General features: G+C 53.9%; 1 long non-coding RNA gene across 1 annotated transcript; it reads left to right on the top strand.

The window, feature by feature from the left end:
• The first annotated feature begins 309 nt into the window (after nucleotides 1-309).
• On the top strand, nucleotides 310-15,228 carry LOC149746814 (uncharacterized). The gene is made up of 3 exons (XR_016388633.1): nucleotides 310-587; nucleotides 3,733-4,782; nucleotides 14,583-15,228. It is a non-coding gene; the product is annotated as an uncharacterized LOC149746814 (long non-coding RNA).
• Nucleotides 15,229-15,513: the final 285 nt, after the last annotated feature.

The following is a 15,513-nucleotide window of genomic DNA, read 5'->3' on the forward strand; positions in this document are numbered from 1 at the left end:
CTGCTTCAGGTCGGCCAGGCCGGGGAGGCCGGCGGCCAGGAGCCCAGGGGCCCCACGGAGGACTGCTGCCGGCGGTCAGCTCTCCCAGGGGACTCGGAATGGCTCGCTTACGGAAGAGGAGCCGGCGGGGCCAGTGCCTCTCCCCCCCGCCCAGAGAGGCACAGGGCAGGTGGCCGTGACGGTGTCCCTTCTGCACGTCACATCCTCAGCCCGCCGGTCATACGGGAGCCGCGTGGGTTTTTACGGAAGGACGTGCGGGTCCCTCTTCACCCGCCCGGCGCTCCTTACTCCCCCGAGGGGCGGCGCCAGTGAGCGCGGCCCGGGAGCGCGGGTGTCACCTCCAGCGCCCGGCGCGCCACCCGTCCTCACCCCTCCCTCCCGGCGGGCCCCGAGTCCCAGGAGCCCCGTGCAGGGCCCCTCCCCCTCGAGCAGGTGGTCGGCCCCGCAAAAGCCAGTCGGCCGACGGACAAGTCGGTGCAAATTCAGGGAACGTTGTTAAACTATTGGGTTTTTTTCCCCCCCAGTTTCAGGCACTGAACAGCCAGCAAATTTAAGAAATCTGGATGACGATATGGACACAGTATTTGGTAAGGAGACTCCTCTTATCACACATCTGGTCCATGCCTGGAGGGGCTGGGTGACCGTCGGGGGGTGTGTCCCAGATAAGCTGGGGCAGCCGCGCAAGGTGGAGCCAGGTGACTTGGTTTGAGGCTAGGATCACGTTCCCACGGCCCGCGCAGGCCTGAGCTGCGGCGGAGTGAGACCCCCTTCAGGATGCTGCCGGTTAGGACGCGCAGCTCTGGGGCCGCCGGTGGTCAGCTGAGCTCTCGGGGAGAATCCGGCTCAACCAGGTCAGGGAGTGGCTGGGACGAGGACTCACACTTGCCTGGCGGGTCTGACAGTTACCGTAGTGGAGAATTAGAGTCCGACACCAGCACCAGCTCCGTCCGGGCGGCCCACCACCCAAAGCCCCAGACAACCTTTGGGAAAAGGTCAGAAACAATGGAGTCACTGGGATTTCTGACGATTTTCTGGGCTCAGCAAGCTAACCCTGCAGGGGAACTGCAGCCCCTGCCCTGCCCTTACATCCCAGGTAGAAAGTGGAGAGCCTTAGAAGTGAAAAATCCTTGTGTCTGGAAATAAGCCAAGGGGACCCACATGAGAACAGCAGGGGTGCTGGTTCAGAGCTCGCTGTGCAGCGTCAGCCACCGTCACTGGCGTGTGGCAGAGACTCAGGCAGATGGGGTGGGGAGAGCTCATGGTGGGAAAGGGGGTTCAGGGGTGTCCTGGGGGAGGTGCTGGGGGACAGCTCAGGGGTGTCCTGGGGGAGGTGCTGGGGGACAGCTCAGGGGTGTCCTGGGGGAGGTGCTGGGGGACAGCTCAGGGGTGTCCAGGGGGAGGGGCTGGGGGGACAGCTCAAGGGTGTCCCGGGGGAGGTGCTGACCAGAAGCGGGTCCATGTGATGGGTTAGGGGAGCACGTCTGACTCTCTCGCATCCTGAGTTGGAAACAGGGAGGAGCACGGGAAGCCATCAGTCACTGATGAGGCCCGGCCGGCCGTCAGGGGGGCGCCGATCCCTGCGGGTGGGTGTTTGGCCTCCAGCGTCAGCTTCCTGCGATGTCTGGGTGGCCAGCAGGGCGCTCACGCAGCGGCCAAGTGTTTTCTATGTTAGGTAGGTCATCGTCCGTTTGCACGTTCAATATCTCATTTCTCAAAAAGGAAAATTTTAAGTAGAAAAGGACAAGGTTTAAAAGCACAGAGCTTTCTCACCTTGCACACCTGGTCGGCTCATGTCTACCTGAGGGTTCTTCCAGCTACGATTATATGCACAACACACAGAGGTGTGGAAGTTTCCGGCAGCTTTTGGTCTTGGTTTGCCCACCTTTGGGGCGTCCCCAGCCCCCAGCCCTGAGGGCGACTTCGGCCCCTCTCACCCGAGGTTGTCCCTGCCCGCCAGCAGGAAGTGTGTCCTGCTGCAGGTGGGCTGTCACCACCCGCTCCGGGGACCTCTCAGGATGTCTGTGGGTCATGGCGCGGGGGGTCCCCGGAGGCCACCCCAGCGTCCTGCGCGTCACACTGACCGCAGGAGGCCTCGCTTCTCTGCGCTGGTCGGCCGAGCCCTGTCCCCTGCCTGGCTGCCGCGCCAGCCCCGGGTAGGGGCCCTGTGACAGCTGGAGGTCTGTGCACACCTCATCCTGCCCTCACACACGGCTGGATGCCTCGCGACAGAGACCAGGGACTAGGGCTGGGCCGTCCCTGACCCTCCAGCACCTGGACCGTGTCTGGTACACAGTAGGTGCTCAGTAAATGCTTGTGGTTCCCTTGAGTGTCCACTCTTCCCCGTGACCCCCGGTCTAGCCTGACGCCATGACGTTTTCGGGACTTAGCGGTGGTCCTTCTGCACAGTAGCTCCCAGCAAAGGGGCCGAGGCCTGCTGGAGGTATGGGAGGTGCTGCGGAGCAGTTGCAGTGGCCGCGCGAGCAGAGCCCCGGGGGTGGGGGGATGGGGGGGTGGGGAACCCCGCCCCACAGGGTCCTGTCCTGTGTCCCCAGCAGCCCCACCAGGAGGCCGTGCCCCTCAGGTCGCCCTGGCCGGCCCTCCAGCTTGTGCCCCGGGGTCCCAGGGGGTGTCCACAGCTTCAGACATCAGGGCCGCCGCCAGGTCGTCGGAAAGAAGCAGGGCTGCAGGTCCAGACACTCCGCACATCCTGTACCCCCCCACCCCGGCTGCAGGGGTCTCAGAGCGCCCCTGGGTGCACACAGCCAGGCCCTGGCCAGGCTCAGGCTCTCTGGGGAGGGAGCCACAGAACTGGGAGAGCCTGGCCCCGTGTGTGGGGCGAAGTCTCTGCTTCCTCTGGTGCTTGCGGGCTTCTCCCCTTTCCGTGTGTCTCCACGTGAGCTGGAACCGGGGCACCAGCCGACAGCTTCAACTTGGCTGGGACTGAGGGGCTCCCGGGACTTGGGACTTTCATGCTGAACCAGGAAAATCAGGGCTCGAGTCAATACAAACCCAGAGCGTGGATGGCCGGTCACATGACCACTGGGCTCACAGCTGGGGCTCAGCGCTGCCATGTATTCATTTAGCCTCAACCCCATCCCAGTCTACGTTAAGTGCTCCCTACATGCCCTGCTTCATTTGAACCTCATAAAAGTCCCGATGAGATAAGCACAGACCCCATTTTACAGACGTGAAAACCCAAGGTTCAAGAGAAACATGTGTAAGAGCACAGTCAGTGAGAGCAGAACCAGAGTGTGGTCCGGGGCTGCCCGACACACAGTCCAGGACGCCTCTGTTAGAAGCTCCCTGGCAGAGGTCAGAGGATGTACAGGAAGGAAACCCTGCCGCATCAGGTAGAAATCAGGGAAGATGCTCGTGCCTGCCTGCCGGGGGACAGCTAGAGGGAGGAGTCTCGGAGAGAGGACAGACGGCAGCAGGGGCGGGAAGGAGATTTACGACGACGCCCGGGCCGGGTTTCCAGCATCGTATCTCCGGGGGCATGTTTCTTGTCCAGGGTACCTGGATGATCTCAGGTTTTCAGAAGTTATTTAGGGAGGCGGTGGTCTCCCCCCGCCGAGACAAGGTTCTTTAGAAACCAGGTCCATCTCCACGGAGCTCCTTGAGTCCCTGTGTCCAGTCCAGCATTCGCCGCCTGCCTTAGGTCTGCATAGAGCAGAAGGATGTAGGTAGGGCCTTGCATTGCTGGTTTAACTGTCCTTGTGTGCTTTTTCCAAGATGAAATTCTGGTCCAAGAGATGTTGGAGCCAAATAAATCATCATTTCTTGAAACACAAAGACTCCCACCAACACCGACAAAGACTCCAACAAAGAGAAAAAGCAAGTACACATTTCTTAAAGCCTAATTACATGTGTTCCTAGAGGTCTGTGGTACATATGCACAATCCCATCACGGTCGCATTCCTTGAGGCCAGCTACTTCTGGGGCAAAAGCTGATGGAGATGTGGATGAAACAGTCATCCCAAACCTCTGCTGTGATCTTCCCTAGACTGGGGAGGTCACACCTAGACAGGCAGAGACAAGTTCCTTTCTCCCGGCTGGTGTCTGGGTGCAAGAAGGGCCTCTGCTTGGGATGCAGGTGGGGTTTAGCCACTGCGGGAACCCGGGGCGCACGGAAATAGGAGCTTTCGACCACCCAGCATGTTTGATGCTCACCTAAACCTCTGAGAGCAGGGCAGTGACTACGACCCCATCCGACAGGGGATAAAAGTAAGGTCTGGAAGAGGACTGGCCTGAGGCCCCAGAGCTAGTGAACAAAACAATGTGTTTTCCCAAAGCGCAGCTTCATGCGGTCCAAATGCATACAGATAAGTCAAATAGCACCCTGTGACCCAAGATGGAGCATCTGACCCTCGCTCAGGAGAGAGCAGCACGGCAGAAATCTACACGCAGCGCGTGAAAACGCATTCAGCAGCAGGGACGTTCAGCATTTCCTTGAAATTTTACATCCAGATGGAAGTTCCAATAGCCTATGGAACATCTACCAAACAGCTGGGCTCAAGGAGGTCAGATGAAGCCTGACTGTTTACATACTAGGTTGCCAGAGCACGTTTTCAGTAGAAGTTGAAAACTGTGTTAGCATCCCAAGCTAAAGTACAGTATGGATGAAAACGTTCGCGGGAGTGTACATTTATGTTTTCCCTCATTCTTTTCCCATGCTGTTCATCAAAGAAGCCCGTATTAAAATGAATTATCAGACTGACACTAAGATGATGCAACATGAAGATCAATTCTCTGGCAGGAAAGAAAATGAACTCTTCTTTAATGGTAAATGCAACCGGGCAGGTCCCCCCGGCCCCGAGCTCAGACGAGGTGGGAAGACAGGAGGATGCCGGCAGAGACGCCTCCCTCACTGGGGATGAACATGTGATTAGAGAGCGAGCTTGCTTCCCCCGGGTCGGGCAGATTTCCCGCCTCTGTCGGGGCTCAGGGACCCAAGCCTCCACCTCCCACCTGTGGGTCTGACCCAGGACCACTGGACAGACATACTGTCCCGCAAGCAGGTGGACGCCCCAGCCGAGGAGGGCGCTGTGGTTCTGCCCGTTCCTCCCCAGACTTTTGCTCGGGTCATTGCTCCTCCCTGGAGTGGGCGGGACAGGGAGAGCCCAGAGTGTCCCCCAGGGGTGCCCCCAAGGAATGGGAAAAGCATCTCCCCAACCAATGAACTTGCTGGAATAAAGACCAGGGAGCCAAGGCTGTGAGGCTGCAGAGCCAGCATCCTGCGGGATAACAGAGCTTCCCTTTGCCCTGAAGACCAAGCACAGGAAAAGGGGCACGGCACAGCTCCTGGGGCTCCCGGCTGGGTCCCGAGCTGGGCCATAGAGGAGAGACCAGGTCATGGGGGAGGGGAGCTGGCTCAGATTCTCATTCCTGGGCACCCCCCGAGCTTCTCCGTCGGCAGGACCCAGGAGCCTGCGTTTCAGTCTGTTCCCCAGTCTCTCCAGCCTCTGGTGTTTGGAAGATTGGGCGGGAATAGGGTTCCAGTTCCAGCTAATATTCCTAACACCTCTGGGTGCGTCCTGCTCCGTTACTTCTGCAAAGAGCCTGATGGGTATAAATTAAATATAGCTGGATGTCTTTGGTGGTGGGCCCACACTGAGAGAGGTTACAGGGTGGGTCAGGTCCGGCCGCGAGCTGGACTGGCCTGGGGACACAGCGTCTCTGCATCACACGCATCGAATTCATTGAAGAAGTGGGAGGAAGTGAGGACGGACCTAACGTCCCGGGACAGGCTGAGATCAAGTCGAGGGAGGGGTTGAGTCGGGGTCAGGAGTGAGGGAGAGAGGACGGGGTGAGAGAGCCTGCATCAGAGGAAGCGCAGGCCCACCAGGGTCCTCAGAGCGACCATGAACTTCCCAAACCCGTCGCACAGCGCGGACAGCTGCAGAGGGGACCACACCCCCGCTGTGTTCGTCCCTGGTCGCCCCTCAATCCTGAGACCGACCTGAGGGCCTGGGGGGCCCTCCACCCTGTGCAGCTCCTTGAGCTGCTGGGACCACAGTAGATTCATCCAGACCCTGAGGCGGGTGCCAGGCTTTACCGCCAGCGGATCTGTTAATGGAATTGTTTTGCTCCTAACCGCCAAGTGTGACCGAGAGAAGACGGAGGTAAGTTATGAGTTTGGAGCAGGGCAGGCAAAGGCTGGCCTAGGAGGGAATGTGGGGACAGAGGGCAGGGCCCTGGGCCGACACTGTGAAGAAGCCGCTCCACTCTGTCCTGGCATGTGACCCCCCGATGGAACCAGGGCCCAGGGCACCACGGGGGGCGGCCATCCATCCCCGCAGCAGCTCTGAGAGTGGCGACTTCAGGGCTGTTCACTGTGCTTGCTGCGCAAAGACCCTGAAGCTGCCCTTCAGGTGTTTCCCCGTGAGCAGCGGCAGCTGGTGGCCCACTGATCTGTTGGGTCCACAAGCTTCTTGACAAATGGCCACTGTCCCGTGAGAGTCAGGGACTGCTCACTGGCACAAGCCCGGGCCAGCCGTGACATGTACGTGAGACAGATAGCCACGTACGACAAATGGAAGGGGGCCAGACCCAGCGTCCCCCTCCTGCCACGCCGTGTCCCTCTGCCAGGTTCCAGTGAGTAATGTTGTCACCAGCAGAGCTGCCATGGTGCGTCTGGTTCTGAGACACTGGCTTTGAACAGCCTCCTCGTGTTACAAGGCTGGGTACCTAGACCTTTGTTGTTCTGGCTCCTAAAAGAATGCTCGGGCCAGGGGACTGCAAGTCAGGCACCTCGGGGTCAACAGCCTGCCCCTCCTTGCACATTGGAAATGCTTTTGCTTGGACTGGATGGCGAAGGGGTCCATCCCTTGGTCTTTGGAAAGGCTTGTAGCTTGTGCTCCTCAAAGGACCCGTGTCCACGGCATGAGGGCTTTCTTGGAGCGAGCAAACAGCACGTGCATGTAGTGGCCACTTGCAAGGTGCAGGTGATGGATTTAGAAGCACACAGGCAGCGCTGGTGATTCCCCGTCACGCAGGCAGACCCGTCCCTTAGCCACTGCCCCTCCTCTTTGTAAGCCATGTCCTGCCCCCCTGCCCAAAGCTGCAGGACGTGAGGAAAGGTGTCACGAGAGCAAAGTCCTGCATTGGTGGAGGGCAGATCAGATGAAGCACCAAGGTTGCCCGAACATTGTGTTCATGGCGGCTTTTTCATCTTCATCGTTTAGACTATTTTAAGCGCGATTCAGCTAGTGAAGTTCTCCTACATTAGCAAGAGCTTGGGTGTGGTGAAAGTAGACTGCACCTCTCCCAGCTAGAGAATAAAATTATTCAGTTGTATCCTGAATTTTTCAGGTGGAGAAGAGGAGGCACTGCTCAGTGAGGGATTACCCTGTATCCATAGCGGGTATAGGTAGACGGGGAACTGGCCCCCAGGCAGGACAGGAGATGGTGCAAAGAGGTAGTTGGAGGTTTGCAAGAGGAGATAAAAACCTTATTAGCATTTTAATTTGGTCACAGTAGAAGCCTGGTTGGAGAGCTCCAAAAAGGGCGCGATGACACTGGGCAGGAGGTGTGGGTGACCCTTGGGTGCAGGTGAGGTCTCCGAGGCTCATGGAAGAGCCCCCTGGCTGGAGTGGGAACAGAAGGAAATTGCTGAGCAGGATGGAGGGCTGTCACCCTCAGCAGAGATTATGATGGTGCATCTGAACAAAGATATTTATTTGCAGAATGCTCTCGGCGATAGGCAGATTGTCTCCGGCTATTTATAAATGGAAGTGGGTTGCTGCTGTGTGTGCGTCCGTAATCCCGAGTGTACAGACATGAGCGGCAGCGTGTCTGGGGAACAATAGCATGGGTAAAACAAGGACAATGTGAGCATTTAAAACAGTTTCCATTGTGAAATCATTTTAGACATAAAAAACCTGCAAATGTGCACAAAGAGCTTCTTGTGCTCCCTTTACATGGCATTCCCCTGCTGTGAACATCTTAAGCAACTCAAATACAATCACGAAAACCAGGACATTACCATCAATGTGATACTATCGAATAACCTACAGACCTGATTCAAATTTTGCCAATTATCTTACTAAATTTTTTTTTTTTTTTACTGCTCCAGGATCCATCCAGGATTCCACACTGCATTTACCTCTCATGTCCCTTTAGCCTCCTCCAATCTGGGAAGTTCCCTAGTCTATCTTTGCCCTTCATGACCTTGAAGAGAACTGGCTAGTTCTTTCGTAGAATCTCTTTCAATTTGAGTCTCTCTGAAATTTCCCCATGACTAGATCCAGGTTACGCGTTTTGGTCAAGAATGTTAAAGATGTGATGCAGACATATCTCATTACCAGGGATGTTCACTTCATCACTTGTTTAAGGTGGCGAATACCAGGTTTCTCCATAATGAAATTAAAACTTTTTGCGTTTGTAAATAATTTGTATCTTGTGGCGAGATACTTTCAGACTGTGAAAATATCTTATTTCTCATCCTATTTTCACCTATTTAGCATCCTTTGCTTCTTACCTGCAAAAATCATCACTGTAGTATTTGCCAAAAGGTGATTTTCTATTGCCATCTCTCCTTCTACATTTATTGGTTAGAATTCTATTGTAAGGAAGAACTGTTTTTTCTCCTCCCTTTATTTACTTGTTTATTCCATTATGTGTTTACATCAGTGTGAACTTAATGAAAGTTCATACTGATAGTGGGTAACAAACCACTAATATTTAGTCTCTCAGACTCTCAGATTTGGTTCTTGGGGGCTTGGCATGCTGCCATCGCTTCTGAGTACTTTCTAGCTTTCTGGCAACACAAGAAACTCCAGGCCCCTCCCTCACTTTCCCTGGCCCAGCCCTGGGACCAGCCATGTCTCCAAAGAGCCCTGGTCTCTTGTATTGGAGAATGGTAGTTAGAAGTCAAGATCTGGGGCTGGGAGTGTTCACTGCTCCTGGCGTGTCATTGTTTCCAGGCCCTTCCAACGGACAGAGCCAGGAAGATTTCTGTGCGTACAGATCCATCTATTCTACATCTATCTGTTCAGATGAGCCCGCTGACCCCAGGCCTGTACCACCGGGCAATTCTGAGCTTCATCCTCTCCTTTTAACTGAGCCAGAAACCTGGCTCTCAGACGTCACAAGAGCTGACCCCCTTGCTCAGTCCTAGAATCACAGGAAATAGTTGCTGCCTTCCTAGCGTATACCCACCCCTGTGAAAAACAAATTTGCTATCAGACAAGAGCTGTGTACAGACTTTTGTTCTCAGCCTTACAGTATACCGTCATGTACTGCTTTCCAGAGTTCCTTACTGGTTCCTTTCTTCCCATCCCCTTCCATGGGGTTCTCTTATTTACCTATAACGTTCCATCTGGGGTTTGTATTCCATTTTGGGTCCCTCTCCATCATGGTTGATCTCACTTATTTATTCTGGAGTGTGTGAAACGTGACCCTGGTTCTAACAGAAAACGTGGGACACTGGGAAGTCTCACTCCACCCCACTCCCTGCTTTCCACCCGTCCCCTCCTGCCTCCTGTAGTTAAGCAGCCTCACTCCTTCCTGGCTTGTCCTTCCTGTATTGTCTTGGACACAAATGAGCAGGTGTATGCAAATGCTCCTTTTTGGGTACAAGGTTATTCTGTTTACTGTTTTATACTGTATGTTTTCTTTTTTAATTGAAATACAGTTGACACACAATATTATGTTAGTTTCAAGTGTTCTACATAGTGATTTGACATTTGAATACATTATGAAACAATCATCAGGACAAGTCTATTAACCGTCTGTCCCTAAACAGTTATCACAGTATTATTGACCATATCCCTTATGCTGCATATTACAGCCCTGTGGCTTATTTATTTTATAACGAGGGGTTTGTGCCCCTTAATCCCCTATTTTGCCATCCTCCACACCCCTCTCCTATGGCAACCCCCCATTTGTCCTCTGTATCTATGAGTCTATTTTCATTCTGTTATGTTTGTTTGTTTTGTTTTTTAGATTCGACATATAAATGAGATCATAAAGTACTTGTTTTTCTCAGTCTGACTTATTTCACTTAGCATAATACCATCATAGTATATATCTTCTTATCCAGTGTTTTTTAAGCCACTTTATTGAGCTATGATCATGTATGTTTTCTCATAACCTCTCCTTTCTTACATGAAAGGTAGCACACTGTAGATATTTTGTACTTTCCTTCTTTTAACCTAACAATATATACTGTAAAGCACTCCATGTTAGTTTGCAGAAAGCGTCCTCATTATTTTTTTTTACAGTTGCATAGTTCCCCACTGTGTAGACGTTAATATAGTTTATTCAACCACCCTGCTATGCATGGGCTTTCAGCTTATTTCCAATATTTTGCAAACAGTGTTGAGATGGATAACTGAAGCGTGTGTGTTTTCATTTTGTTGGAATGGTATCTTCAGGATAGATAGCTACAGTGGATCGCTGAGTCAAAAGACGAGTGTAGTGCGTGTGTGGTTGTGTCTGAACCACCAAACAGCCCACAGGAGGCTGTACCGGTTTGTGTCCCCACCAGCAACATATGCGAGAACCTATTTCCCCACAGCCTGGGCTGCAGAGTAAATCATCAGACATTTCCATCTTTGCCAACCTGACAGGTGAGAAATGGTACTTCGGAGTTGTTTAAATTCACTTTTCTCTAAGTATAAATGAGTTGGAACATCTCATGTTCATGGGTCATTTTTATATATTTTTGTGAATTATCCGTTGACATGTTTTTCTCATTCTTCTATACCTTCATTTTTAAGAATTCTTTATACATGAGGGATATTGGTCTCTGTCTGTGATGTACGTTGCAAACATTTTCTCCCAGTTGGTCAATTGTCTTTTGATGTTGCCTGAAAGTTTATAAACACAGGCTTGTGTGTGTGTGGGGGGGGGGTTATGGTTTGAATTGGTCCTTTCAGCATGTTCTGGTCAAGCTGGGAAACATAGCTTTAGAGCCCTGGCATTGACACTGCTGAGACACTTGGTAGAAACAAATGCAAAACTACTTTGAAGAAACAGCCTCAACCAAGCTACACATGATTTCCTCAGCCAAAAGCATCACCAGAGATGAGCTTATAATTCACATACGAAACATGTAAGGAGGCAGTGCACCACGGGGGAGAGTAAAAATAGCAGGTTCAGACAGGAAACTCAGATAATGGAACAACTTCACAGTGTAGGATGAGCACGCTTTGGAACTTTTTCTTACTTTGAGGTTACAGAAAGCTACCAAGAACATTGTTCCCACCCTAACAATGTGCTGTTTGTGATAACAAGGTGATATTTTCCTGGTCCCTATATGTTGGGTATCAAATCCTAGACGTTGTAAATATTACGTTCTTTTGATTTAATCCTCTGGAGAACCATTGATGTTTTTATTTTAGCCATCATTCCACCTGATTAGGTTCCCATGGTATATTTTGTCTTGCCGTGCGTGGGTGGTGGTTCAGTCTGTCACTTTTTTATTTTTTTTGGCCCCGTAGCATGCGGGGTCTTAGTTCCCCAACCAGGGATTGAACCCGTGCTCCCTGCAGTGGAAGCTCGGAGTCTTAACCATTGGATCACCAGGGAAGTCCCACAAATCTTTCACTTCTCAAAGTGTTTGCTCTGGTGGTTTGAGTGTCTTGTGTACATACGAGTTCGAGGGTGAGGCTGGGACTTGTGGGGTTCCGTACATAGAATTAGGAAATCCACTTTTCCTGCGTTCTCCCCTCCTGAATTCCCTCAGGCACTTTCTGCTCCCAGGGACTCCTAGCCTCTTTCCTGCGGCCAGGAAGGTGGATTTCTGTCTGAGTTTTGGTTCTCATGACACAGCATCTCACCACCGCTGAGGCTGAGCCTTGGGGCAAAGCCAGGAGAGAAATGAACACAGACACATGAAATTCATTCCCTCATGGGTAATGTTTCCACACCTGCTCTCTTCTCCGAAGCCTCAGGTCGTTCCTATGTGAACTCTGCGGAGGTTCCGGTTGTGATCGTTGGGAGAGATGACACAGACCTTACACAGGACTTAGAGCACCAAGAGGATACCTAATTCCCACTTGGGCTTTTTTAAAGTTTCATGAAATGCAGACCTTCCACCCATGAGAAAGTGCTAACAAAATGGAGCCTGAGCTACATAGTGTGACCTCCCCTGGGGACCTTTTACCTGCAGTTACTGCTTGACCACCTCCTACTTCCTCCCACAGCCCGAGTCAGCTTTTTGTTTTTTTTTGCTGTACACGGGCCTCTCACTGCTGTGGCCTCTCCCGTTGCGGAGCACAGGCTCCGGACGCGCAGGCTCAGCGGCCATGGCTCACGGGCCCAGCCGCTCCGCGGCACGTGGGATCTTCCCGGACCAGGGCATGAACCCGCGTCCCCCTGCATCGGCTGGCGGACTGTCAACCACTGCACCACCAGGGAAGCCCTGTGTGTAATTCTTGATCTTGATCATTGTGCTTAATTATTCCTACAGAAGAGGACCAAGAAATACTTTATCAGATTAAAAGCCTAGCAGCTCTGGAAAAATCACTGAAAGTCTTCAGAAGGCTTTAGGTAAAGGGAACTGGGGGCCACCCAGCGATCGATAAGTGTGGAGGACGGGTCCTTGTGCTGGGATTCTCTTCCCTGGTGAGAAGGGACGTAAGGCGTCCACTCGAGGGCCCTGCGTGCCCTGAGAGCAGCTCTGGAGGAGCAGGCGGCGCCGTCCCGGGGGCACCAGCGTGGGCGCGCAGGGGTCTCCTGGCCCACCACGTGTGCGTTCCAGGAGTCCCGGGCCACCTGCGGGCGTCGCCTCCCTTCCCGCTGAGCCGAGCGAGGCCATGCCTCTTTCCCAGGAAGAACTGGGACGCAGGGCCCCATGACACAGCCACGTGCGGTGGTCTCCTGCCCCCGTGACCGGGCCCAGGGAGGCCCCGCGCGGCCTGTCGGATGCGCCCTCCTCTGCAGGCGCCCCCCACCCCGCCTGGGACCCCGCTTCCCCCCCCAGGCCTCTCCAGCTACAACCCCCTCACCGCTGAAGTCAGTCGCTGCATTCCCCCGCGCCTCCTGCCCTGGGCCCACACTTGTCACCAGAGCCTTCCTATGAGCCTCTCCCCTAGGCTGGCCTCCTGTCCCCCGGGCCTCTCCGAGGTAGACTTGGCAGCCGCGTGAAGGCTCCAGGACACTCCTCCAGCGCACCTGTCACCCGCAATCGGCCTCACCTGATGAGCCCCGAGCACCTGCCTCACGCCAGGCACTGTCTCAGTTCCCGGCATTTACCACCTCCAAGCCCGACCCAGGGCCCCGCCCTTGCCGAGCTCTCATCCTAGGGCCTTGGGGAGGCTCAGGGGGCCTCAGCGGCCCAGCCTGTGGGAGCCTCTGGGTCCTGACACTTCCCATCGTTTGCTACCCCAGGACCCCATCATCCTCAGACAGTAGGGCCTCCACCCTGTCCTCGGTTCAACGCCCCTGAGGACGGGGTTCCAGGCTCGGCGCTGGGACCTCCCAGGGGTTCAAGGTGTTGCCAGGCACAGGCCCAGCTGCTCTGAAGTGGGGCCTCCCCGCCTTGGACTTTGGGGCCAGAGCTGGTCTGGGGTGCCCCCCACCTCCCTGCCGGCTCTCTCCCTTCCTGGCTCACTGAACGTCTCCCCTCAGCCCACGCGCCCCACTTCCCTCCATGCAAACACGCCCGGGTCGCCTGGGGCTCTGTCCTGCGTCTTTTTTTTTGGGGGGGGGTAGGAGTTTATTAATTAATTTATTTATTTTTGCTGTGTTGGGTCTTCGTTTCTGTGCGAGGGCTTTCTCTAGTTGTGGCAAGCGGGGGCCACTCTTCATCGCGGCGCGTGGGCCTCTCACTGTCGCGGCCTCTCTTGTTGTGGAGCACAGGCTCCAGATGCGCAGGCTCAGTAGTTGTGGCTCGCGGGCCTAGTTGCTCCACGGCATGTGGGATCCTCCCAGACCAGGGCTCGAACCCGTGTCCCCTGCATTGGCAGGCAGATTCTCAACCACTGCGCCACCAGGGAAGCCCTGTCCTGCGTCTTTAACATCCTCTGAGCCCGACCAGGGTGACGCCCAGCACCTTAAACTCAGAACTCCCCGGCCAGCCTCCTTCCCCCACTGGATGCCCACCTCTCCCGTGTCCTTCCAGTCCCCTGGCTCCTCTGCGGAAACTGAGAAGGACTCACTGAGGTGATGTTCTGACTCCCAGCTGGTGGGGCTGGGTAACAGTTGAGGGTGCAGGATTTAGAGCGCCCCAAGCTGGGTTCAAATCCCCATCGGGCCCCCAGTGAGTTGTGTGACCTTGGGGTAACCTTGGGCACATCCTAAGGCACAGCGTCTTCGTCCTCAAAGTGAGGTATTCAGAGCACCCGTCTCATTGGGGTGCAGGGAATTGAACGAGGTGACGTTAGCTGAGTGCTGAGCCCACGGTCTGCACACATACCTGCCCACCCAGACCTGTGGGAGGGCCGCACCTCAAGCGACCCCAGGAAGGCATTTGTTCTGAGTCAAGGACCACAAAAGAGGGGATCAGCGCTGCCCCTGGTCCCGCACTCCCCAGCCTCACTGGGGCTCACAGGGTTGAGTGAACCGTGGGAGGGTCTGCAATGCAGGCTCATAGGGACACCTAGAATTTCTCAAGAAAATCTCCTCTTTCCAAACAGGAAATTCTCTCCAGCAAAGAAGAAAGAAGTATACAAGTTTGTTCGAGGGAGGCAAAAACCACAAGGGGATGCAGAACCTAGCCTGAGAAACAAGGACTGCTCACTCACCCGCCGCCTCCAGGCAGAAAAACAAAATAGAATTACTAACGATTCTGTGTAAAGGAGAATTGTTTTATTCAAGGAGTGCCAAATAAAATGAACCTATTTAACTATTAAGTTAGAGGCAGTGTGGTTTTTTTCCTTAAACAAAAGAAATTAAAATCTAATTGAGCCTGAAAAATGTGTCCAAAGCTTCTATTGTCTACCAGGATGAGCTCTGAGAAAAACATAACCACAGAGGTTGTGCAGTCGTCAGTGTCCTCCAGAGAAACAGAACCAACAGGATGTGCATATAAATGCAGAAAGAGTGATTGTACAATAATTGTGAAGAATTGAGTCACGTGATTATGGAGGCTGACCAGTCCTGAGAGCTGCAGCTGGCCATCTGGATCCAAGAGAACAGATGGTGTGGTTCCAGTCTGAGTCTGAAGCCTGACAGTCTGGAGACCCAGGAAGAGCCGATGTTTCAGTTCAAGTCCAAAGGCAGGAAAAGGCTGAGGTCCCAGTTGGAAGGCCATCTGGCAAGAGGAATTCCCTCTTACTTGGGGAAGGGTCAGACTTTTGTTCTGTTCAGGCCTTCAGCTGCTCAGATCAGGCCCACCTACATCGGGGAGGGCAATCTGCTTTACTCAGTCCACTGATTTAAATGTGAATCTCATCCAGAAACAACCTCATAGAAATGCCCAGAATAACGTTTGGCCAAGTATCTGGGCACCCCGTGGTCCAGTCAGGTGGACACATAAAATTAACTATCATATCTGTCCAATCTGTCCGTGCAGAACCAGAGCCTATGAAGTCCTGCCAGCCATCCCTTCCATGCCCCCCTCCTGCC

Source organism: Delphinapterus leucas, chromosome 18 (assembly GCF_059928025.1).
Source record: "Delphinapterus leucas isolate spDelLeu-1000000601 "Yukka" chromosome 18, BTC_Dleu_Yukka2, whole genome shotgun sequence".
In the NCBI taxonomy this organism is placed as follows: domain Eukaryota; kingdom Metazoa; phylum Chordata; class Mammalia; order Artiodactyla; family Monodontidae; genus Delphinapterus; species Delphinapterus leucas.